Source organism: Toxorhynchites rutilus, chromosome 3, assembly GCF_029784135.1.
Source record: "Toxorhynchites rutilus septentrionalis strain SRP chromosome 3, ASM2978413v1, whole genome shotgun sequence".
NCBI classification, from domain to species: Eukaryota; Metazoa; Arthropoda; class Insecta; order Diptera; family Culicidae; genus Toxorhynchites; species Toxorhynchites rutilus.
Genome location: NC_073746.1, coordinates 285,850,803 through 285,878,721, shown reverse-complemented (window position 1 = coordinate 285,878,721; position 27,919 = coordinate 285,850,803). Strand labels below are relative to the sequence as shown.

The window sequence follows — 27,919 nt, the reverse complement described above, 5'->3', positions numbered from 1 at the left end:
CAAACGGAGGATAACTACAGATTCATGAAGGATGAGAGTTTTGTATGTCGTAGATGAGTGTTTGGCATCTCAAATTATAGATTTTTTGCTCCTCTTTCAAACAATGTATAGAAAGTATCGTATTTTTCCATACTTTCCCGGAAAAATTACAAAAACGCATCGGGCAAACGGAGGATAACTACAGATTCATGAAGGATGAGAGTTTTGTATGTCGTAGATGAGTGTTTGGCATCTCAAATTATAGATTTTTTGCTCCTCTTTCCAACAATGTATAGAAAGTATCGTATTTTTCCAAACTTTCCCGGAAAAATTACAAAAACGCATCGGGCAAACGGAGGATAACTACAGATTCATGAAGGATGAGAGTTTTGTATGTCGTAGATGAGTGTTTGGCATCTCAAATTATAGATTTTTTGCTCCTCTTTCCAACAATGTATAGAAAGTATCGTATTTTTCCATCCTTTCCCGGAAAAATTACAAAAACGCATCGGGCAAACGGAGGATAACTACAGATTCATGAAGGATGAGAGTTTTGTATGTCGTAGATGAGTGTTTGGCATCTCAAATTATAGATTTTTTGCTCCTCTTTCCAACAATGTATAGAAAGTATCGTATTTTTCCAAACTTTCCCGGAAAAATTACAAAAACGCATCGGGCAAACGGAGGATAACTACAGATTCATGAAGGATGAGAGTTTTGTATGTCGTAGATGAGTGTTTGGCATCTCAAATTGTAGGTTTTTTGCTCCTCTTTCCAACAATGTATAGAAAGTATCGTATTTTTCCATCCTTTCCCGGAAAAATTACAAAAACGCATTGGGCAAACGGAGGATAACTACAGATTCATGAAGGATGAGAGTTTCATATGTCGTAGATGAGTGTTTGGCATGTCAAATTGTAGGTTTTTTGCTCCTCTTTCCAACAATGTATAGAAAGTATCGTATTTTTCCATCTTTTCCCGGAAAAATTACAAAAACGCATTGGGCAAACGGAGGATAACTACAGATTCATGAAGGATGAGAGTTTCATATGTCGTAGATGAGTGTTTGGCATGTCAAATTGTAGGTTTTTTGCTCCTCTTTCCAACAATGTATAGAAAGTATCGTATTTTTCCATCCTTTCCCGGAAAAATTACAAAAACGCATTGGGCAAACGGAGGATAACTACAGATTCATGAAGGATGAGAGTTTTGTATGTCGTAGATGAGTGTTTAGCATGTCAAATTGTAGGTTTTTTGCTCCTCTTTCCAACAATGTATAGAAAGTATCGTATTTTTCCATACTTTCCCGGAAAAATTACAAAAACGCATTGGGCAAACGGAGGATAACTACAGATTCATGAAGGATGAGAGTTTCGTAGGTCGTAGATAAGTGTTTGGCATGTCAAATTGTAGGTTTTTTGCTCCTCTTTCCAACAATGTATAGAAAGTATCGTATTTTTCTATACTTTCCCGGAAAATTACAAAAACGCATCGGGCAAACGGAGGATGACTACAGATTCATGAAGGATGAGAGTTTCATATGTCGTAGATGAGTGTTTGGCATGTCAAATTGTAGGTTTTTTGCTCCTCTTTCCAACAATGTATAGAAAGTATCGTATTTTTCCATACTTTCCCGGAAAAATTACAAAAACGCATTGGGCAAACGGAGGATAACTACAGATTCATGAAGGATGAGAGTTTCGTAGGTCGTAGATAAGTGTTTGGCATGTCAAATTGTAGGTTTTTTGCTCCTCTTTCCAACAATGTATAGAAAGTACCGTATTTTTCTATACTTTCCCGGAAAAATTACAAAAACGCATCGGGCAAACGGAGGATGACTACAGATTCATGAAGGATGAGAGTTTCATATGTCGCAGATGAGTGTTTGGCATGTCAAATTGTAGGTTTTTTGCTCCTCTTTCCAACAATGTATAGAAAGTATCGTATTTTTCCATACTTTCCCGGAAAAATTACAAAAACGCATCGGGCAAACGGAGGATAACTACAGATTCATGGTCGTAGATAAGTGTTTGGCATGTCAAATTGTAGGTTTTTTGCTCCTCTTTCCAACAATGTATAGAAAGTACCGTGATGAGTGTTTGGCATCTCAACTTATAGATTTTTTGCTCCTCCAACAATGTATAGAAAGCATCGGACAAACGGAGGATAACTACAGGTTCATGAAGGATGAGAGTTTGGTATGTCGTAGATGAGTGTTTGGCATCTCAAATTATAGATTTTTTACTCCTCTTTCCAACAATGTATAGAAAGTATCGTATTTTCCATATTTTCTCGGAAAAATTACAAAAACGCATCGGGCAAACGGAGGATAACTACAGATTCATGGAGGATGAAAGTTTCGTATATCGTAGATGAGTGTTTGGCATCTCAAATTATAGATTTTTTTGCTCCTCTTTCCAACAATGTATAGAAAGTATCGTATTTTTCCATACTTTCCCGGAAAAATTACAAAAACGCATCGGACAAACGGAGGATAACTACAGATTCATGGAGGATGAGAGTTTCGTATGTCGTAGATGAGTGTTTGGCATCTCAAATTATAGATTTTTTACTCCTCTTTCCAACAATGTATAGAAAGTATCGTATTTTTCCATACTTTCTCGGAAAAATTACAAAAACGCATCGGGCCAACGGAGGATAACTACAGATTTATCAAAAACAAGAGTTTAGCTCATCGCATTTTTATAAACTGGACATCAATCGATAGATTTAGTCACAAGGGTTCCAAAAATATATATATTGTCAAGGAAATTACTAAGCATTGTGATAAAAGTTTACAAAATGTGTTCATACTTCCAAATCTCTACTAAATCAGAAGCAGGGCCGCACTAAGGGGAAAAGTAAAAGTAAAATCATGATATGGAAAAACATGAACCAATATTCGCTGCATACGATTCATAGCCAAATTTCATGTAAATTCAAACTATGTAATACACAGAAATAGGGGAAATATGATTTTTATGAAGAAGTTACACTAAATTTTGGAGGATGAGAGTTACGTAAGAGGTATGGTCCAGTCCTTAGGTTCAAATGATAGAGGAGATCAAGCACTACAAATCTGCATCATCAAACTTAATATTTTCGTGGAACATCAGAAAAAAAATTCGAAAATATATTTTTCATCCTTTCGATTTTTCATGAAATCGATCCACTGAATTTCGGGGTATGAGAGTTACGAAAGAGGTATGGTCCTGTTCTTAGATTCAAATGATAGAGGAGATCACGCACTACAAATTTGCATTATCAAACTTAAAAATGTCAAATGATATCAAAAAAAACAATTCAAAATATGTTTTTATTCTTTCGATTTTTCATAAGATCGATCCACTAAATTTCGGGGAATGAGAGTTACGTCAGAGGTATGGTCTAGTTCTTATATTCAAATGATAGAGGAGATCACGCACTACAAATCTGTATCAACAAATTCAAGATTTTCGTCTGATATCAGAAAAAAAATCAAAAATATGTTTTTCATTCTTTCGATTTTTCATGGAATCGATTCACTAATTTTTGAAGGATGAGAGTTACGTGAGAGCTATGGTCCAGTTCTTACTTTCAAATGATAGACAGGATCACGCACTAGGAATCTACAAAGTCAAATTCAGGATTTTCGTCTGGTATAAGAAAAAAAAATCGAAAATATATTTTTCATTCTTTCGATTTTTCATAAAAATGATCCACTAAATTTCGGAGGATGAGAGTTACGTAAGGGGTATGGTCCAGTTCTTATATTCTTTTGATAGAGGAGATCAGGCACTACAAATCTACATCATCAAACTCAAGATTTTCGTGTGATATCAAAGAAAATTCGTAAAATATATTTTTCATTCTTTCGGTTTTTCTTGAAATCGATCCACTAAAATTTGAAGGATGAGAGTTACGTAAGAGGTATGGTACAGTTTTTATATTCCTATGATAGAGGAGGTCACGCACTACAAATCTGCATCATCAAACTCAAGATTTACGTGTGATATCAGAAAAAAAACGAAATTATGTTTTTCATTCTTTCGATTTTTCATGGAATCGATTCACTAATTTTTGAAGGATAAGAATTACGTGAGAGGTATGGTCCAGTTCTTATATTCAAATGATAGACAGGATCACGCACTAGAAATCTACATAGTCAAATTCAGGATTTAGTCTGATATCAGAAAAAAAAAGGAAAATATATTTTCCATTCTTTCGATTTTTCATAAAATTGATCCACTAAATTTCGAAGGATAAGAGTTACGTAAGGGGTATGGTCCAGTTTTTATATTCTTATGGTAGAGGAGATCAGGCACTACAAATCTACATCATCAAACTCAAGATTTTCGTGTGATATCAGATAAAAATTCTAAAATATACTTTTCATTCTTTCGGTTTTTCATGAAATCGATCCACTAAAATTTTAAGGATGAGAGTTACGTAAGGGGTATGGTTCAGTTCTTATATTCTAATGATAGAGGAGATCACGCACTACAAATCTGCATCATCAAACTCAAGAATTTCGTGTAACATCAGAAAAAAATTCTAAATTATGCTTTTCATTCTTTCGATTTTTCATGAGATCGATCCACTAAATTTCGGGAGATGAGAGTTACGTGAGAGGTATGGTCCAGTTCTTAGATTGAAATGATAGAGGAGATCACGCACTACAAATCTGCATCATCAAACTCAAGATTTACGTGTGATATCAGAAAAAAAACGAAATTATGTTTTTCATTCTTTCGATTTTTCATGGAATCGATTCACTAATTTTTGAAGGATAAGAATTACGTGAGAGGTATGGTCCAGTTCTTATATTCAAATGATAGACAGGATCACGCACTAGAAATCTACATAGTCAAATTCAGGATTTAGTCTGATATCAGAAAAAAAAAGGAAAATATATTTTCCATTCCTTCGATTTTTCATAAAATTGATCCACTAAATTTCGAAGGATAAGAGTTACGTAAGGGGTATGGTCCAGTTTTTATATTCTTATGGTAGAGGAGATCAGGCACTACAAATCTACATCATCAAACTCAAGATTTTCGTGTGATATCAGATAAAAATTCTAAAATATACTTTTCATTCTTTCGGTTTTTCATGAAATCGATCCACTAGAATTTTAAGGATGAGAGTTACGTAAGGGGTATGGTTCAGTTCTTATATTCTAATGATAGAGGAGATCACGCACTACAAATCTGCATCATCAAACTCAAGAATTTCGTGTAACATCAGAAAAAAAATCTAAATTATGCTTTTCATTCTTTCGATTTTTCATGAGATCGATCCACTAAATTCCGGGAGATGAGAGTTACGTGAGAGGTATGGTCCAGTTCTTAGATTGAAATGATAGAGGAGATCACGCACTACAGATCTGCATCATCAAACTCAAGATTTACGTGTGATATCAGAAAAAAAACGAAATTATGTTTTTCATTCTTTCGATTTTTCATGAAATCGATTCACTAATTTTTGAAGGATAAGAATTACGTGAGAGGTATGGTCCAGTTCTTATATTCAAATGATAGACAGGATCACGCACTAGAAATCTACATAGTCAAATTCAGGATTTAGTCTGATATCAGAAAAAAAAGGAAAATATATTTTCCATTCTTTCGATTTTTCATAAAATTGATCCACTAAATTTCGAAGGATAAGAGTTACGTAAGGGGTATGGTCCAGTTTTTATATTCTTATGGTAGAGGAGATCAGGCACTACAAATCTACATCATCAAACTCAAGATTTTCGTGTGATATCAGATAAAAATTCTAAAATATACTTTTCATTCTTTCGGTTTTTCATAAAATCGATCCACTCAAATTTGAAGGATGAGAGTTACGTAAGGGGTATGGTTCAGTTCTTATACTCTAATGATAGAGGAGATCACGCACTACAAATCTGCATCATCAAACTCAAGAATTTCGTGTAACATCAGAAAAAAATTCTAAATTATGCTTTTCATTCTTTCGATTTTTCATGAGATCGATCCACTAAATTTCGGGAGAAGAGAGTTACGTGAGAGGTATGGTCCAGTTCATAGATTGAAATGATAGAGGAGATCACGCACTACAAATCTGCATCATCAAAATCAAGATTTACCTGAGATTTTATGTTTTTCATTCTTTCGATTTTTCATGAGATCGATCTACTAAATTTCGGGAGATGAGAGTTACGTAAGAGGTATGGTCCAGTTCTTAGATTCAAATGATAGAGAAGATCACGCACTACAAATCTGCATAATCAAACTCAAGATTTACGTGTGATATCAAAAAAAATTCTAAAATATATTTTTCATTCTTTCGATTTTTCATGAGATTGATCCACCAAATTACGGGGGATGAGAGTTACGTAAGAGGTATGGTTCAGTTCTTATATTCTTATGATAGAGGAGATCACGCACTACAAACCTGCATCATCAAACTCAAGATTTACGTGTAATATCAGAGAAAAATTCTAAAATATATCTTTCATTCTTTCGGTTTTTCATGAAATCGATCCACTAAAATTTGAAGGATGAGAGTTACGTAAGAGGTATGGTCCAGTTCTTAGATTCAAATGAGAGAGGAGATCACGCACTACAAATCTGCATCATCAAACTCAAGATTTACGTGTGATATCAGAAAAAAATTCTAAAATATATTTTTCATTCTTTCGATTTTTCATGAGATCGATCCACCAAATTACGGGGGATGAGAGTTACGTAAGAGGTATGGTTCAGTTCTTATGATAGAGGAGATCACGCACTACAAACCTGCATCATCAAACTCAAGATTTACGTGTAATATCAGAGAAAAATTCTAAAATATATCTTTCATTCTTTCGGTTTTTCATGAAATCGATCCACTAAAATTTGAAGGATGAGAGTTACGTAAGAGGTATGGTCCAGTTCTTAGATTCAAATGATAGAGGAGATCACGCACTACAAACCTGCATCATCAAACTCAAGATTTTCGTGTGATATCAGAACAAAAAATTCGAAAATATATTTTTCATTCTTTCGATTTTTCATGAAATCGATCCACTAAAATTTGAAGGATAAGAGTTACGTAAGAGGTATGGTCCTGTTCTTAGCTTCAAATGATAGACATGATCAAGCACAATATATCTACATTATAATTCATATGGATTCGAATCACTCTTTTTCATATAACAAAGAATGTCTAAAATAATCCTTCTTTTTCTATTTTTCATAAAATCGAGTCAAGATAATGCAGATAACAAGAAACATCTACCTTCTAAATCAATCTAAGAGCATAAAGAAATGAAAAAAACTGGTTTTTCTATCCGTTTTCTATCTTAAGACTTGGTACTCGACAACTCATAAAATGTTTGAAAATAAGAGTAAACAATAGATAAGATCTAAACTTGCAAACCTGCATCAATAGATTTGAATTATTTGTGTCATCTTTAGGCTGAATAAATGTCAATATGAGAATATAGAAATATAATTCAGAAATCACTCAATCAGCCAGCATGGTAAAACTGATGCATAAATTCATCGAATAGGTCTGACCTATTCGACGAATAAAATTAAAAACATTTTGATTGTCTCTATTCGCTAAAAACAAGGATATATGCTGAAAATGACACATTCTCCATTAATAACTTACTTTTCGAACAGAAGCAGATCGAACGAAACGCAAGAACAACTCGAACGAAAATGGGATTTCTGAAGTAACATTTCTGTTAGTATTGTAAGACTATTAACTTAGATACTTAAGGACATTGGAGCTTTGAAATAAAAAGACGATACGTAATATTTATTAAACATAATTTTACAAGCTTATTCGTAAATTGACAATCCAGTAATCCAGTTCACTTCCTCGGGGTGATCCACAACGGTACATGAAAAAAAGAAATATTAGAAAAATTTAAAGAAATAATGAATCAATATTATCAAAAACAAAACAATAAATATTAACGTTTTAGAAAACATTCTCGTACAAGAAAATGATTTCAAAATGATTTTTGATAGACCGCGAGAAATCACGTTTTTAAAATTTCTAAATTCGAATCGATACTTTATTCGATAATTCTCTACAACGCGACTGAAGAGGATTCGTTATAGGTTGCCTCGGAAGGAACCGGAGGAATCCCTCTATTATAACGAACGATATTTATTTATAACACGACCGAAGAGGTTTCGTCATGGGTTGCCTCGAAAGGAACCGGAGGAATCCCTCTTATATTTTAAACGATAATTACTTATAACACGACCGAAGAGGTTTCGTCATGGGTTGCCTCGAAAGGAACCGGAGGAATTCCTCTTATATTTAAATCGATAATTACTTATAACGTGACCGAAGAGGTATCGTCATGGGTTGCATCGAAAGGAACCGGAGGAATCCCTCTTATATTTTAAACGATAATTACTCATAACGCGACAGAAGAGGTTTCGTCATGGGTTGCCTCGAAAGGAACCGGAGGAATCCCTCTTATATATTAAACGATAATTACTTATAACGCGACCGAAGAGGTTTCGTCATGGGTTGCATCGAAAGGAACCGGAGGAATCCCTCTTATATTTTAAACGATAATTACTCATAACGCGACAGAAGAGGTTTCGTCATGGGTTGCCTCGAAAGGAACCGGAGGAATCCCTCTTATATTATAAACGATAATTACTCATAACGCGACCGAAGAGGTTTCGTCATGGGTTGCCTCGAAAGGAACCGGAGGAATCCCTCTTATATATTAAACGATAAATCATTATAACGCGACCGAAGAGGTTTCGTCATGGATTGCCTCGAAAGGAACCGGAGGAATCCCTCTTATATTATAAACGATAATTACTCATAACGCGACCGAAGAGGTTTCGTCATGGGTTGCCTCGAAAGGAACCGGAGGAATCCCTCTTATATATTAAACGATAAATCATTATAACGCGACCGAAGAGGTTTCGTCATGGATTGCCTCGAAAGGAACCGGAGGAATCCCTCTTATATTATAAACGATAATTACTCATAACGCGACCGAAGAGGTTTCGTCATGGGTTGCCTCGAAAGGAACCGGAGGAATTCCTCTTATATTTTAAAAGATAATTACTTATAACGCGACCGAAGAGGTTTCGTCATGGGTTGCCTCGAAAGGAACCGGAGGAATTCCCCTTATATTTAAATCGATAATTACTTATAACGCGACCGAAGAGGTTTCGTCATGGATTGCCTCAAAAGGAACCGGAGGAATCCCTCTTATATTATAAACGATAATTACTCATAACGCGACCGAAGAGGTTTCGTCATAGATTGCCTCGAAAGGAACCGGAGGAATCCCTCTTATATATTAAACGATAAATGATTATAACGCGACCGAAGAGGTTTCGTCATGGATTGCCTCGAAAGGAACCGGAGGAATCCCTCTTATATTATAAACGATAATTACTCATAACGCGACCGAAGAGGTTTCGTCATGGGTTGCCTCGAAAGGAACCGGAGGAATCCCTCTTATATATTAAACGATAAATCATTATAACGCGACCGAAGAGGTTTCGTCATGGATTGCCTCGAAAGGAACCGGAGGAATTCCTCTTATATTTTAAAAGATAATTACTTATAACGCGACCGAAGAGGTTTCGTCATGGATTGCCTCGAAAGGAACCGGAGGAATTCCTCTTATATTTAAATCGATAATTACTTATAACGCGACCGAAGAGGTTTCGTCATAGATTGCCTCGAAAGGAACCGGAGGAATCCCTCTTATATATTAAACGATAAATCATTATAACGCGACCGAAGAGGTTTCGTCATGGATTGCCTCGAAAGGAACCGGAGGAATCCCTCTTATATTATAAACGATAATTACTCATAACGCGACCGAAGAGGTTTCGTCATGGGTTGCCTCGAAAGGAACCGGAGGAATTCCTCTTATATTTTAAAAGATAATTACTTATAACGCGACCGAAGAGGTTTCGTCATGGGTTGCCTCGAAAGGAACCGGAGGAATTCCCCTTATATTTAAATCGATAATTACTTATAACGCGACCGAAGAGGTTTCGTCATGGATTGCCTCGAAAGGAACCGGAGGAATCCCTCTTATATTATAAACGATAATTACTCATAACGCGACAGAAGAGGTTTCGTCATGGGTTGCCTCGAAAGGAACCGGAGGAATCCCTCTTATATATTAAACGATAATTACTTATAACGCGACCGAAGAGGTTTCGTCATGGGTTGCCTCGAAAGGAACCGGAGGAATCCCTCTTATATTTTAAACGATAATTACTTATAACGCGACCGAAGAGGTTTCGTCATGGATTGCCTCGAAAGGAACCGGAGGAATCCCTCTTATATATTAAACGATAATTACTCATAACGCGACCGAAGAGGTTTCGTCATGGGTTGCCTCGAAAGGAACCGGAGGAATCCCTCTTATATATTAAACGATAATTACTTATAACGCGACCGAAGAGGTTTCGTCATGGATTGCCTCGAAAGGAACCGGAGGAATCCCTCTTATATATTAAACGATAAATCATTATAACGCGACCGAAGAGGTTTCGTCATGGATTGCCTCGAAAGGAACCGGAGGAATCCCTCTTATATTATAAACGATAATTACTCATAACGCGACTGAAGAGGTTTCGTCATGGGTTGCCTCGAAAGGAACCGGAGGAATCCCTCTTATATATTAAACGATAATTACTTATAACGCGACCGAAGAGGTTTCGTCATGGATTGCCTCGAAAGGAACCGGAGGAATCCCTCTTATATTATAAACGATAATTACTCATAACGCGACAGAAGAGGTTTCGTCATGGGTTGCCTCGAAAGGAACCGGAGGAATCCCTCTTATATATTAAACGATAATTACTCATAACGCGACCGAAGAGGTTTCGTCATGGGTTGCCTCGAAAGGAACCGGAGGAATCCCTCTTATATATTAAACGATAATTACTTATAACGCGACCGAAGAGGTTTCGTCATGGATTGCCTCGAAAGGAACCGGAGGAATCCCTCTTATATATTAAACGATAATTACTCATAACGCGACCGAAGAGGTTTCGTCATGGGTTGCCTCGAAAGGAACCGGAGGAATCCCTCTTATATATTAAACGATAAATCATTATAACGCGACCGAAGAGGTTTCGTCATGGATTGCCTCGAAAGGAACCGGAGGAATCCCTCTTATATTATAAACGATAATTACTCATAACGCGACTGAAGAGGTTTCGTCATGGATTGCCTCGAAAGGAACCGGAGGAATCCCTCTTATATTATAAACGATAATTACTCATAACGCGACCGAAGAGGTTTCGTCATGGGTTGCCTCGAAAGGAACCGGAGGAATCCCTCTTATATATTAAACGATAAATCATTATAACGCGACCGAAGAGGTTTCGTCATGGATTGCCTCGAAAGGAACCGGAGGAATCCCTCTTATATTATAAACGATAATTACTCATAACGCGACCGAAGAGGTTTCGTCATGGGTTGCCTCGAAAGGAACCGGAGGAATCCCTCTTATATATTAAACGATAAATCATTATAACGCGACCGAAGAGGTTTCGTCATGGATTGCCTCGAAAGGAACCGGAGGAATCCCTCTTATATTATAAACGATAATTACTCATAACGCGACCGAAGAGGTTTCATCATGGGTTGCCTCGAAAGGAACCGGAGGAATCCCTCTTATATATTAAACGATAAATCATTATAACGCGACCGAAGAGGTTTCGTCATGGGTTGCCTCGAAAGGAACCGGAGGAATCCCTCTTTTATATTAAACGATAATTAATTATAACGCGTCCGAAGAGGTTTCGTCATGGATTGCCTCGAAAGGAACCGGAGGAATTCCTCTTATATTTATATCGATAATTACTTATAACGCGACCGAAGAGGTTTCGTCATGGGTTGCCTCGAAAGGAACCGGAGGAATTCCTCTTATATTTAAATCGATAATTACTTATAACGCGACCGAAGAGGTTTCGTCATGGGTTGCCTCGAAAGGAACCGGAGGAATCCCTCTTATATATTAAACGATAAATCATTATAACGCGACCGAAGAGGTTTCGTCATGGGTTGCCTCGAAAGGAACCGGAGGAATCCCTCTTTTATATTAAACGATAATTAATTATAACGCGTCCGAAGAGGTTTCGTCATGGGTTGCCTCGAAAGGAACCGGAGGAATCCCTCTTATATTATAAACGATAATTACTCATAACGCGACCGAAGAGGTTTCATCATGGGTTGCCTCGAAAGGAACCGGAGGAATCCCTCTTATATATTAAACGATAAATCATTATAACGCGACCGAAGAGGTTTCGTCATGGATTGCCTCGAAAGGAACCGGAGGAATCCCTCTTATATTATAAACGATAATTACTCATAACGCGACCGAAGAGGTTTCGTCATGGGTTGCCTCGAAAGGAACCGGAGGAATCCCTCTTATATTTAAATCGATAATTACTTATAACGCGACCGAAGAGGTTTCGTCATGGGTTGCCTCGAAAGGAACCGGAGGAATCCCTCTTATATATTAAACGATAATTACTTATAACGCGACCGAAGAGGTTTCGTCATGGGTTGCCTCGAAAGGAACCGGAGGAATCCCTCTTATATTTAAATCGATAATTACTTATAACGCGACCGAAGAGGTTTCGTCATGGGTTGCCTCGAAAGGAACCGGAGGAATCCCTCTTATATATTAAACGATAATTACTTATAACGCGACCGAAGAGGTTTCGTCATGGATTGCCTCGAAAGGAACCGGAGGAATTCCTCTTATATTTATATCGATAATTACTTATAACGCGACCGAAGAGGTTTCGTCATGGGTTGCCTCGAAAGGAACCGGAGGAATTCCTCTTATATTTAAATCGATAATTACTTATAACGCGACCGAAGAGGTTTCGTCATGGGTTGCCTCGAAAGGAACCGGAGGAATCCCTCTTATATTATAAACGATAATTACTCATAACGCGACCGAAGAGGTTTCGTCATGGGTTGCCTCGAAAGGAACCGGAGGAATTCCTCTTATATTATAAACGATAATTACTCATAACGCGACAGAAGAGGTTTCGTCATGGGTTGCCTCGAAAGGAACCGGAGGAATCCCTCTTATATATTAAACGATAATTACTCATAACGCGACCGAAGAGGTTTCGTCATGGGTTGCCTCGAAAGGAACCGGAGGAATCCCTCTTATATATTAAACGATAATTACTTATAACGCGACCGAAGAGGTTTCGTCATGGATTGCCTCGAAAGGAACCGGAGGAATCCCTCTTATATATTAAACGATAATTACTCATAACGCGACCGAAGAGGTTTCGTCATGGGTTGCCTCGAAAGGAACCGGAGGAATCCCTCTTATATATTAAACGATAATTACTTATAACGCGACCGAAGAGGTTTCGTCATGGATTGCCTCGAAAGGAACCGGAGGAATCCCTCTTATATATTAAACGATAAATCATTATAACGCGACCGAAGAGGTTTCGTCATGGGTTGCCTCGAAAGGAACCGGAGGAATCCCTCTTTTATATTAAACGATAATTAATTATAACGCGTCCGAAGAGGTTTCGTCATGGGTTGCCTCGAAAGGAACCGGAGGAATTCCTCTTATATTTAAATCGATAATTACTTATAACGCGACCGAAGAGGTTTCGTCATGGGTTGCCTCGAAAGGAACCGGAGGAATCCCTCTTATATATTAAACGATAATTACTTATAACGCGACCGAAGAGGTTTCGTCATGGATTGCCTCGAAAGGAACCGGAGGAATTCCTCTTATATTTATATCGATAATTACTTATAACGCGACCGAAGAGGTTTCGTCATGGGTTGCCTCGAAAGGAACCGGAGGAATTCCTCTTATATTTAAATCGATAATTACTTATAACGCGACCGAAGAGGTTTCGTCATGGGTTGCCTCGAAAGGAACCGGAGGAATTCCTCTTATATTTAAATCGATAATTACTTATAACGCGACCGAAGAGGTTTCGTCATGGGTTGCCTCGAAAGGAACCGGAGGAATCCCTCTTATATATTAAACGATAATTACTTATAACGCGACCGAAGAGGTTTCGTCATGGGTTGCCTCGAAAGGAACCGGAGGAATTCCCCTTATATTTAAATCGGTAATTACTTATAACGCGACCGAAGAGGTTTCGTCATAGATTGCCTCGAAAGGAACCGGAGGAATCCCTCTTATATATTAAACGATAAATCATTATAACGCGACCGAAGAGGTTTCGTCATGGGTTACCTCGAAAGGAACCGGAGGAATTCCTCTTATATTTGAATCGATATTTATTTATTACGCGACCGAAGAGGTTTCGTGGTACTTTCGTATTAGCGTATTAGCCGACCCGCCGTCGGAAGCGGCGGCCTTTCGCAAACAAACCTGTGTTCCATCGATTGCCCGGTTAGTTTGATACATAGGAGACGATCCTTTAGTTAGGTCCGACCGAGCGTTAGCGACCCGGTTAGGTAATTGCTATCTATTGTATTTCGGTTCCGGTGACGGTAATACGAAAGTACCGGTTTCGTCATGGGTTGCCTCAAAAGGAACCGGTTGAATTCCTCTTTTATTTAATTTTTCCGAATAACGCGACGGCAGTGTTCGAATCGATTGGGCATGTTACGTTTATTTCTCTTCATAACACCGGTTACTTAACTAATCGTAAATATTTTTTCCAGTGGCTAAAAGCTAAAAGTAGCTAAAAGTATTTTCCGGTGGGTAAAAGTATTACCTTATTTCACTGTACCCGACAACAGAACTTTATAATTTTTCGAATTATACAGTACCACATACTTTTTAAAAAACGACGGTCGAATTGTGGTCCATCAACAGAAAAAGTTTTCATAGTGACGTCATTTAACATCGTTCTAATCCTGAGTAACCGTATTCCTGTTCGTTAAGTATCGTTGATCAACACGTTGTCTGCCACGTCAGTCACCGGTGACTGACTCCGAATTTTCGTTCAGGCTGCGTCAATCACAAGTGACTGACAGTATAGCATACGATAATAAAGGTAACTAATATAAGCTTATAACCATTCCCTTTTGAACAAAAATACCTTAAACTACAATAAGAAACGATGGTCATAATACATTTAAAAATTTCCAGAGTCGCTGTAAAACCGTGGAACTCAACGTGTTAAAGGATCGTCTTTCGATAATTATTATCCGATAGACGATAAAATGCCCGAAAATGCAAAAAAGGTATACATAAAAATAGATATTTTATAAAGGTATATAAAGCATTCAAATAATATTACCGAATTCAGGATGTTGCGCCTTTCTTCAAAATACAGATTTTTTTCCTGTCCTAAGTCCACGTTTCTTCAGTCGTAGGCCACTGTGGTAACAGTTCCTTTACAGCAGATTGAATTGGAATCTAAAATGAATGATAATTTAAATGTGATATTATCAATTAAGTAATTACTTTCCAGTTCAAATTTACACGAAAAACTGCAGCTAGATGCTTGGTTATGTCCTGGCGATTTCTTGGTATGTTATGTCCTGGCGATTCCATTTCATCAGGAAAACTCAATAGTCCACATGGTTCTGGCGTGAATTGGGACATATAGGTACAAATTCTGGAGACGAAATCAAAGACCTAGATATTTGTAAATTATTCGTTTGAGGCCGGGGAGTGGAATAGCTATTGTTATATGTCAAAAGTGCGGGAGGCGCGATAGCGCTCTTCTTATATTATGTAAACATTATTGATTTGGCGCCTTTTAAGCCAAATCAAAAATGTTGATGTAAAACAAACAGAGTGCTATCGCGCTTCCCGGACTTTTGGCATTTAACATGAGCGCTATTTCACTCCCCGGCATCTAACGGTTAACAGTGATTAGTTTTCTTCGGTGAAGAGCACTTCGACAAATCGCGTTACGCCATACATACCAGTAACAATTTCGAAAAACTGCGATAATTCCACGTTTGCACGTTCAGGGCAATAGCAAAATGGTTCCAATCCGTTTTCCATATTGCGATGATTTTTTTCGACAGCTCAGAAACTCTATATAATTTGATTTTTAGACATTTATACGCTTATACCATGAAAAAACGATCGATTTATGGTTAACTTTTTTTCGTTTAGCGCTAGGCAAACTGTGACAACTGGCTTCATACTCTTCTTTCTGGATTTTCGTCGACCAAGTGCTAGATAACGGGAGAGACGAGATGGAAAATGAAAGGTGGGAAGATTTTTAAATATGTGACGTCACAGATTTTGTTTATGTATGTCACTTTTCTTATAATAGTCCACTACATAGGAAAAGTGTTGTTATTATTCTATTGTTGTATATTAAGTAAAAATAAGCAGATGAAATGAACGAACTAGTTTTTTTTTTAATCAATGCTAGCGTTCAAAATAATAAGGGCCCAACTGACATTTTAGCAGAAACTCAAATTTCAGGTTTATTGAAGTGTTCTAAACTTAATTTCTATTCAATTTTACTTCTCGTTACGTCAACCAAAAACGTAAATGAACGAAGTCATAGTCACAGAATCTTTTGTTCCTTTGATGGAGAAACATTTGACAGTGCATGGGAAAAAAATTGCAAAATTTTTAATGTGGAATTCACTTCAAAAACGTATTTAATTGACTCCGTATGACCTAGATTGAAACGAAAAATTATCCGCTTGCGTCTTAGTTTTAGACAAATGAAGTGTTCAGCACCCTAATTATGTAATTACAATTGCTGACAAGAGATAAATTTCCATTAAGTTGTTCTAAAATTCAAACATAGTAGACATTAGAGACGTCGGTTAAACGTTCGATTAATTCAAATAATCGAATATCTGCAATTTTATTCGAGTAATTTTGTATCGAATAATGAAAAATCAAAATATCAATGCATTGAACAATTATCGCAGTAATCGCGATTAATGAAAAAGGGAACCATTTTGACGTAGGACTACGTCTTTCTTTTCTGTACCGGGTGTAAGTTCAACGAGAGAGTGTCGCTGGAGTGCAAGGTTTTGAGGGTGTTCCCGTTTAGTTACTAAGCTGGGTTAGAGGAGCGGTTGAAAACAGTACATTGTTTTTTAGCATTTTATTTTATGATCTGCTATTGGTCTCCATACTACGCGGTACGAATGATGTTATTTGTACTCATTCTGAGTTTCTTATAGCGCGGTTTCCATACAACACGGTAGGTGGTTTCCATATAACGCGCTACGCATTAACCTGGTTTGTAAGTAAAATCCGAATTTCTTATAGTGCGGTTTCCATATAACGCGGTACGCACTCACCACGTTATAGGAAGGTTGACTGTAGTTGAATTTCATTTTCATAACAATTTCATACTCATCCAGTCACACACTATCACCACCTTTCACCAATCTTTACAAATAATTATTCATTCATCATTAAGAATTGATTCAGACATAATTTCTAACAAATGATTACAGAGCCAGCGGTAGTCCTATGTCTACATTGCGGTTGTATCACGGATATAACCCACTTTTTATTAAATACAGTGCAAAATTTGTGTAACAATGTGTGTCATTAATAATAACAAAATTTGTGTAATAATGTGTGTCATGGTGTTTTGTCAAAATTATTCGAATATGCTAAACCATTTATGATTGAGGCATAACAATTATTCCCTGGTGATGGAGGAGGCTGGAAAGAAGAATTCAGCGTCTGCAGGTAATTTTGAATAGAAAAAATTGTATGTTGGTGAAATAAAAATATTGGGCATCATTTTCATGATGTCCTCTTTTTTCAATATTCCGCAAAAAATCATGATATGGTAAATTTATCAACATACTGAAATACCATTTCATTCAAAAACCATTGTTCTACACAATGTTTATTTTAAAATTTTATTTAATGTAACTTTTCAAATTATGACATCATAATCTTCTTTATTATAAACTAAATTAAATTATAGACATTGGAATACTAATTCTGATATAAGAAGAACATTACATTTTATATTTGTTATAACGATGAGTGAAATGCGAAAAATATTTTGACGTAGGACTACGTATTACATTAAGGGTGTCAAATCAGAAAACATGTCATGTTTTTATGAAGTAAAGTTAACGTTAATAAATATTTTTGCTGCGAACGGATTTTAACGATTTGCATACCAATCGAATCGGAAGATTTCTAGGATTTGTTTGCTCTACATTACAATCCCATAGTCTAGATATGGTTTGAATTTATGAAAATTGGAAGCATTCATATTTCCCCATACATTTGTGTGCTTTCCCGAACAGAGCTGTCAATATCGGGCAACTTATGCAGCCGCTAGAATAGAAACAACGAAGGGGATAGCGAAAAGAGAATATTTGCGAAGTAAACTCCACCCTTGCATAGTAAGCAAGCTGTTGCTAGCGTATAAGTATTGCGGAAAATTCTGAGGAAAATTATCAGAATCTGTCTGTGCCCGAAACAACAAAGGTCGCTTAATCTGCTCGTTTTGTGTTTCATCTTTCTCCTCGAGCTGTGAACGCTAGAGAATATTTCACATGAAGTGTGTTTCGATGTTTCATATTTATCGCTGCAACTGTGTGCATCTGTTAAACGCGTGTTTGATGCTTGTTGATTGGCAATGCACGGAGGATGCCTCTCGTTAAATACTCAGTGTAATGCGTTCATTGATTCAATGAAACAAATTGTGACATATGATCGATTAGTGTATTATTCTCGCAAAGGCAAGAAAGAATCGTTGCTTCTCGAGATGGTTATACCAGAACACGCAAGCCATTAATCCTTTTCAGGGTCCCCGGAACATTTTACTAAAAAGTTATTTATGAAATTTCGACGTATTCGCAAATAATATCCGAAATGATAAACCAACAAATAAAAAAAAAGATTGCGTAGTCCTACGTCCTAAGCGGTCGTGTCTCGTATACAACCCCTCATTTATATTCCCATGAAATGAGTTCCCCACTGTTAGTTCTGCTTGAGATTTTCCTAACGATCTTCAGAACAATCATAGCACCCGGCTGGGTATGCCTGATATGTAAACTCCTTTCTGTCAAATAGCTGCTAATACAATCGAATTTAACGTAACCAAAACCTTTGACATATACTACAGATGCGAGATGAAGAATAAAAGGTGGGAAGATTCACTGGTTTTGGTTGTGTTAAACTTTGATTGTATTAGTAGCCAAGAAGATATGAAGTTCACATATCGCGCATACCAGTCAGTTACCCAAATGGTGCAAAATTGAATGTGGCAACGAATAACGTTGAAAGAGGATATACAGAAACTAATTACATATTCCCAAAAATATTTTTCGCATTATAAGATAAACAGAACATGTCACGAACTAAAATGTTTGATTGTTTCTTTGATTTCTTCTTATATCAGAAATAGTATTCTAACGTGTACTATGTTTGGATCTTAGAGCAAGTTCATGGAAGTTTATCTCTTGTCAGCAATTGTAATTGCTTTTTTCACCATTAGGGTGCTGAACACTTCATTCGTCTAAAATCAAGACGCAAACGAAACACTTTCCGTCTCAATCTAGGTCATATGGAGTCAATTAAATTTATTTTTAAAGCGCATATTACATGAAAAAAACTTGCAACCTATTTTTCCATGCACTGTCAAATGTTTCTCCGTCAAAGGAACAAAAGATTCTGTGACTCTGACTTTGTTCGTATACGTTTTTACCAGATTTTTTGTATCGTACACGAAAATTACTCACACAGATAAAATGGCGTGCAGAATCACGGCTCTTTGTTCGTAAAATTCAACAAATTTATAAATTTTGTTGATTCGAACCCGTTTTTCTCTTTATTTTCCATCAAAAAATTTAACACGAGGAACAAACTAACTAAAAAGTTATAACTAGTGCCATGTTTTAATTCAGAAAGCGCGTGAATTTTGCTCGTCAAAAATGTCGAACAAATAGATGCTCCTCCTGGAAATTATTTTACATAAAGTTACATGAGCGATTCAAGTTTATCAATCGCATCTACTGATTTCTTCTATGATATGGAAGTGTGAATTGAGAATATAGAAGAATATGTACGGAACAACAACATTTTATTGTTAAAACTTGCGAGAAATTTTCCTTGAATTTAAACAAAAACATATATTTTTTTTTTTTTTTTATAAATTCGTTTATTTTTACAGGCTCAGTTACATAAGTTTAAAGGAGCCGAAATCTTAAATATATTTTTAAAACTATATATATGAACAATTTTCTTAAATCTATGGTTAGTAATGTGGGAAACCGATTACTCGTGGTGGACTCGAGATTAAAAGGGTGACATTTTCTCAGGAAAAGGATGGGGTATAAGGAAATTATTACAATGTTGATAATCACACACACTCAATTCTTAAATCTATTCGTACATCAGTTGTGAATTTACATTTCATTCTTCTGTTTATAGCAAGCGGACCAATTACTCACAAAGGAAGAAATGGAGGGTATAAGGATATAAGGATAATCACACACGAACATCGATAGATTTAAGGAAAACATATATTTGGGACATGTAATCAAGGTCTAACCGGGCCAACACATCTCTCACCGGCACATTGGGCTGCCTTCCTCTAGCCCGAAGGGAGTTCTCTAAATTCGATCTGGCAACAAGATACACCTCACACGACCAAACAACGTGTTCGATGTCGTGGTAACCTCGGCCACAAACGCAGATATTGCTGCCGGCCAGATTGAAACGAAAGAGTAGCGCGTCTAACGAACAGTGATTGGACATGAGTCGGGAGAAGGTGCGAATAAAGTCCCGACTCAAGTCCAGACTTTTGAACCATGGTTTGAGGCTAACCTTAGGGATAATCGAGTGAAGCCACCGGCCCAATTCATCTTCGTTCCATTTGCGTTGCCAGTTAGCGATGGTATTTTTACGGACTAAAGAGTAAAATTCATTGAAGGCGATTTGACGCTGATAAATATCGCCTTCAATCGCACCTACCTTTGCTAATGAGTCAGCCCTCTCATTACCCGGAATTGAGCAATGAGAAGGGACCCACACAAAGGTAATGACATAACAGCGTCTGGATAAAGCACTCAAAATTTTTCGTATTCTCTCAAGGAAGTACGGCGAGTGCTTTTCCGGCCTCACTGAACGGATAGCTTCGACAGAGCTAAGACTATCCGTTACAATGTAATAGTGTTCAACAGGTCGTGAGGCGACGCTGTCCAGCGCCCAATGAATTGCTGCCAATTCAGCAATATACACTGAGCAAGGATTCTGAAGACTGTGTGAGGTGCTAAAAAATTCGTTGAACACTCCAAATCCTGTGGACTCATTTATAGTGGACCCATCAGTAAAGTACATATTATCACAATTGATACCCCTATATTTTTCATCGAAGATCGTTGGAGCGATCCTCGATCGTTGGTAATCTGAATATCCATGGATATCTTGCTTCATGGACAGATCAAAATGCACAGAGGAATTGATGTAGTCAGGGAAACAAACACGGTTGGGAATATACGAAGAAGAATCAACCTGCATGGAGATGAATTCATGATATGAACTCATGAATCCGGAGTGAAAATTTAGCTCGATCAGCCGCTCAAAATTTCCGATCACCAATAGGTTCATGACCTTACACCGGATGAAGAACCGGAGAGATAATAAATTGAAGCGATCTTTTAGTGGGAGTAGGCCTGCCAAAACCTCGAGACTCATGGTATGCGTTGAGGGCATACATCCCAACGCAATACGGAGACAAAGATACTGAATTCGCTCGAGTTTAATTAAGTGTGTTTTGGCAGCTGATTGAAAACAGAAACTGCCATACTCCATCACTGAGAGAATAGTTGTTCTATACAACATTATAAGATCTTCGGGATGGGCTCCCCACCAGGTGCCGGTAATTGTACGGAGAAAATTTATTCTTTGTTGGCATTTTTTACTCAGATACCTAATATGGGCTCCCCAAGTACATTTGGAGTCGAACCAGACCCCAAGATACTTGAATGACATAGCATGAGTGATCGGTTTACCCAAAAGTTGAAGCTTTGGTTTTGCTGGTCTATGCTTCCTAGAAAAAACCACCATCTCTGTTTTCTCCGTGGAGAATTCGATCCCTAGCCCAATGGCCCAGGTTGAAAAATTGTTCAAAGTATCTTGTAAGGGTTCTTGTAGGTCGGATTCTGTTGATCCTACGACAGAGACCACTCCATCATCTGCAAGTTGTCTTAGGCTGCAATTTTGTGTAAGGCAATTGTCGATGTCGCTTACATAGAAGTTGTACAAAAGGGGGCTTAAACATGAGCCCTGGGGGAGGCCCATGTAAGAGACCCGACTTACTGCCGAATCTCCGTGAGAAAAGTTCAAATGCTTCTCACAAAGCAAGTTATATAACATATTATTCAATAGAGGCGGCAGACCCCGAGAGTGTAATTTGTCTGACAAAACCTCTATTGAAACAGAATCAAAGGCCCCCTTTATGTCCAAGAATACTGAAGCCATTTGTTTTTTTCCGGCGTAAGCCATTTGAATTTCTGAAGAAAGCAACGCAAGACAATCATTCGTCCCCTTGCCCCTGCGGAACCCATATTGTGTATCTGAGAGTAGGCCATTCGTTTCAACCCATCGATCAAGGCGAAACAAGATCATTTTCTCCAACAATTTCCGTATACAAGACAGCATTGCTATTGGGCGGTACGAATTGAAGTCGGACGCGGGTTTTCCGGGTTTTTGAATAGCTATAACTCGTACTTGTCTCCAATCATCTGGAACAATATTATTCTCCAGAAACCGATTGAATAAATTCAACAAGCGATGTTTCGCCACATCAGGGAGGTTTTTCAGCAAGTTGAACTTAATTCTATCCGATCCCGGAGCAGAATTGTTACATGAAAGCAGAGCAAGAGAGAATTCTACCATCGAAAACTCGGAATCAAGATCGCACCTATCTTGTGGTATATCTCGAACAATTTTTTGCACAGGAGCGGAATCAGGACAAACCTTCCGTGCAAAATTCAAAATCCATCGATGTGAATATTCCTCGCTTTCATTGGATGAAGAGCGATTTCTCATGTTTCGAGCCACTTTCCATAATTTTTTCATTGACGTTTCTCGTGACAAACCTCCCACGAAATTTCGCCAATAAGCACGTTTTTTCCCTTTGATCAAGTTTTTAAATTGATTTTCAAGGTCCAAATACGTCTGAAAATTTTCAGGGGTTCCACTTTTCCGAAAAGCTTTAAATGCATTCGATTTTTCTACATAAAGCTTGGAACATTGGCTATCCCACCATAGATTGGGAGGCCTTCGACGAATAGTGGAGCCTGGGATGGGTTTCGTTTGAGCGCGAACCGCGCTGTCATAGATCAAACAAGAAAGGAAGTTATACTCCTCCAATGGAGGTAAACCATCTCTGGAATTGATGGCTAGAGCAATCGCGTCCGCATATTTTTTCCAGTCAATGTGTCTTGTGAGGTCATATGCCATGTTTATAGATTCAGAAAAATTCGACCCAATGGTGATGGAAATTTTGATTGGCAAGTGATCACTACCGTTGGGGTCCTGGATTACATTCCACTTGCAATCTAACGATAGTGAATTCGAGCAAAGCGAGAGGTCAAGAGCACTTGGGTTAGCAGGAGGTTTAGGTACACGTGTTGTTTCCCCAGTGTTCAAAAGTGTCATATTGAAGCTGTTACAAAGATCATATATCAACAGTGAACGATTGTCGTCGTACTGTTCCCCCCAGGCAGTTCCGTGAGAATTGAAGTCTCCCAAGATCAATCGTGGCTCAGGAAGGAGTGAGCACATGTCAACAAGTTGCTTGCGGCTAACCGCAGCTCTCGGAGGCCAATACAAGCTGACAATACACAGGTCTTTTCCTCTGATGTTTGCATGACAAGCAACAGCTTCAATCCCTCCAATAGGTGGAAGGTCAATTCGAAAAAATGAGTGGCACTTATTGATCCCCAATAGCACCCCTCCGTGTCTGTCATCACGGTCCAAGCGTATAATATTAAAATCGTGGAAAGAGAGATCATCTCGCGAAGAAAGCCAAGTTTCGGACAGAGCAAAAACATCACAATTGAAGTTATGAATTAAAAATTTGAATGTATCCAATTTAGGGATAAGACTACGACAATTCCACTGTAAAACAGTGATATCTCCGACCTCTCTATTTGAATTAGACATCAAGAGAGATAATCATTGCAAGGAGGGGCCATGTTTGCATCAATTGTTGCAAAATTGTCTTTAATACTGGAAGCATTGATATGACAATGGTTCTGATGGAGTCGGAAACATTAAAGCATGTGAAGATTTGAGCCACAAGGTCAGTCAACTTTATAAATCCCGATTGGGAAGTTGAACTGGTCGGTAAAATAGGGACAGTTGGGGTTTTTGATGTCCCTTCGAGTGCTGGGTCGTTCGAAGGTGAATTATTCCCACGGAAGCCAGGAGGAACCTGATTTTGCTTGTCCGCTGCACTCGATTTTTTAGGCATGCTAACAGAGGGTATAACCGGAGGGGCTTGTCCTTGAACTTTGGGAGTGGTCACATTTTTGCGCCGGGGATTCCCTTGGAAGATGTACGGTGTGCCCTCGTTAGCTGTATCCGCTTCCATTTCGTCAACTGGCAGCGAAGCGAAGACATTGTTTGCGGTTAAAGGTTGTTGCTGTTGGGCCAATGGAGAAGCGCCCTTCAAAATTTCCGCAAAAGTGCGCTTCGAGCGTTCCTTTAAAGAGCGCTTCTGCTTCTCCCAGCGACTCTTGTAAGTTTCACAAGCCGAGAGCACGTGCGGATTTCCTCCGCAATATGGACACTTTTGCTCAATCGCACTGCAGGATTTGTCCACATGTTGCTCTCCGCAAGTGGCACAGCGCTCCTTGTTGGCGCAGTAAGCTGCTGTGTGACCAACTGACTTGCATTTCAGGCAAGTCATGGGCTTTGGCACGAAGAGTCGCAGCGGTAGCCTCAATTTGTCCACCATAACGTAGTCAGGGAGGGCGGAGCCAGCAAAAGTGACTCTAAACGAGTCGGACGGCGTAAATTTCGATTCTTTCCCTTCCTGGGAGACTTTACCGAGTTGTCGGCATTCTAAGATTTTAACCTTAATCAAAGGCAGCTTTTTAAATCTGCCATCTCCTTCCATAATTGATTTGCACGTCAGACCCGTTTCGGTTATCACCCCCGAGATTTCTACGTCATGGGAAGGCACGTAGACACGATATTCCAGGGTAAACCTCTGGTCGACGACAATACCGTTTGCGTCTTTCCGATCAGCCACGACAACACGCAGTTTGGTCGGTCTAACCTTTGTAATTTCTGTCACGGAGGAGTATCTTGCCAGATCTTTCATGATCTGAATAACATTAAGTGCTTTTCCGTTTGGCTTAGGCCTGAAGAAAACAACCCACGGACCAGTTCCAGGTGCATCTTCAGGATAGACCTTGACACGTGGAGAGAAGACAACAGGAGGAGAAGGAGATGACGAGGATTGAAGGGGATCGGGGACAACAGGATGGGGAGGCGAAATCTGAGCTGGGGTAGGAGCGAGGGGGGTTGGAGAGGAGATATTTGCAGGTTTTTTAGAGGGGGGCTTGCTAGAGTTAGCAGACTCGTCCCCGGACGAAACATCCTCTGATGTAGGAACGCGTTTAAGTGTCTTCGCTGTTCCTTTATTTGTTTTTTCAACCAGAGGGGAGTCATCATCAGAGATCTCCATATCTGGAGATCCTCCCCCTCCTTCTGCCATTCCGTAATTGGTACCTCTAATCTAATATTTTGTTTTAATAATAATAATAATTAAAAATAAAAAAAAAATTTAAAAAAAAAAAATCTTATATCTTATTTATTTCTATTCACCACAATGCACCCAGTGCTGATGAACTGGCAACCGCTGCTTGCTTCTCAATCGGAGCGCTTGAGCGCTCGGCACTATCACACACCACTAAGAAGTGATGCTCTCCTTCACACTGCTGTAAGTGAACAGCGAATCGCGCTGGTATTGTGTGCGTGCAACTGAGCACCGATGTCCGACTTCGATTGCGATGGCGACAAATCGGCGAAAACTGAAAGCCGGCTGGCCTTGCCAGGCTTTGATGATTCTGCTTTTCTCACTAATTCCGAGTTCACACTGCGTTTTACGATATCTCGAACAGTTCGAAAACGCGCGAAAAAAGCACACCCGGGCGATAAAAAAAAAATAACAGCCAACGGTAACCGAAAACAATGCTTTAACGGAGACGCTCACAGCACATGACCGGTTACTCGAAGCTTATGCCGAAGAATGACACAAAAACATATAGGATTGCATGAAAAAATGTAAGTAAATTGGAACACTAAGGAGTTGTGGAGAGTACAAATATGATTGGAAGCTCAATGGTACATTGATTCTTCATGGTGATTCTTCAGGTAATTTATTCTTTTCGTTAAGAATTATCTGTGTTGTTCTTCAAAGAATGTTAATATTTTTTTTGTTTTTCCAAGTATGGATACCTCGGGGCCTTTTTGGAGAGTGGAAGCAACGGTGTCATGCATCTATCAATGTTTCAATGACGGAGTTATTGTTTATGGGCGCTGTCAACAAGGCATACTATGCTGGATTTTGAGTCAGCCGCTTCAGACTGCAGTGTAAATGTTGATCATTCATATTTTCCATTGTCAATGTATAGAAAGAAATATATCAAATTTTGTAGAACACATATTTCTACATCAAATCTGAAGCTTTTTAGGAAGAAATATATATATCCATTTTTATTTAACTACAAAAAAATCCGTGCAAATTCAGGCAATTTTGCACGCTATTTACTAAAGTAAAGCCGGATTTAGACGTTGTGAATTATTCGGTTGCGAGTAAACGTCAATCGATCCGAAGAATTACGAACACACCCATACCACGAAATTTGACATTTGATTTATATGTGTGGAGCTACTCGCACGTTCAAAAACAAAAAATCGAGGGATTGTATCCGAGACACGACCGCTTAGGACGTAGGACTACGCAATCTTTTTTTTTAATTTTTTAGTTTATAATTTCGGATATTATTTGATAATACGTCGGAATTTCATAAATAACTCTTTAGTAAAAAGTTCCGGGGACCCTGAAAAGGTTTAATGGCTTGCGTGATTTTCTAGAGTCATTTCGATAAGAAACGATTCTTTCTTGCTTCTGCGAGAACAATACACTAATTGGTCAAATGTCGCATTTTGTGTCTTTATATCAATGCATACATCGCACTGAGTATTTAACGAGAGGCATCTTCCGTGCATCGCCATTTAACAAGCATTAAACACGCGTCTAACAGATGCACACAGTTGCAGCGATAAAAATGAAACATCGCGAGAATGACCGTTTATGAAAAATCGTTTCTCTATTCTCGGTCAAAACCGTCAACAAAGCTAGCTTGCACTCTTCTCTTGTTTCTCCTGCTTTGCCATGCTCGGATGGTTGTATTAATTGCAATGCCAGATGCACTTCAAGTGAAATATTCGCTAGCGTTCACAGCACATAAAACACAAAACGAGCAGAATAAGTGACCTTTGTTGATTCGAGCACAGAAAGATTCTGAGAATTTTCCTCAGAGGAGATGCAATACTTATACGCTAGCGACATCTTACTTACTATGCAAGTTTCTTACCCTTCGTTGTTTCTATTCTAGCGGTTGCATAAGTTGCCCGTTATTGACAGCTCTATTCGAGAAAGCACACAAATGGACAGAACCTGCTTCCTGTTTTCTGATTTGGCACCCTCAATGTAAGACGTAGTCTATGTTAGTAATATGTAACCGATTACTCGCGGTTGGCTCGAGGTTAGTATTACAAGTGTTCTCATAATTGGGATGATGCAGTCTTCAGTGCTCTGTACGTGTGCCCGTTATGGGATACTTCCTATTGGGATGCAGCTAACCGTTAATCAGCAACGCCCCCCTATTCTGCACCCCATATCTAGCGTGGTGCGTCTTTTTCGACTCGAGGAATCTAGGATAGAATGATCACTAGCCGGCGCAATCATCAGCTCGTGTAGAGTTGTCATGAGCGGTACAACCTTTGGCTCTTGTTGAATCATCAGTGGACTGCACAACCTTC

At 38.4% G+C, this 27,919-nt stretch overlaps 1 protein-coding gene and 1 long non-coding RNA gene across 12 annotated transcripts in view; one reads left to right on the top strand and one right to left on the bottom strand.

Moving 5' to 3' along the window:
* Positions 1 to 27,919, top strand: part of LOC129780389 (zinc finger CCCH domain-containing protein 13) — a 372,838-nt gene that overhangs the window by 32,267 nt on the left and 312,652 nt on the right. For 2 of the 11 annotated variants that reach the window (XM_055788602.1, XM_055788600.1), the window contains exon 3: positions 25,711 to 26,155. The exons of the other annotated variants lie outside the window; for them this stretch is intronic. The gene's annotated coding sequence lies outside the window, so the exon portion shown is untranslated. The remainder of the gene's footprint in view (positions 1 to 25,710; positions 26,156 to 27,919) is intronic. 11 annotated transcript variants of the gene reach the window in all.
* On the bottom strand, positions 14,105 to 16,066 carry LOC129780391 (uncharacterized). The gene is made up of 3 exons (XR_008743906.1): positions 15,826 to 16,066; positions 15,377 to 15,512; positions 14,105 to 15,310 (listed from the first exon to the last, which is right to left on the bottom strand). It is a non-coding gene; the product is annotated as an uncharacterized LOC129780391 (long non-coding RNA).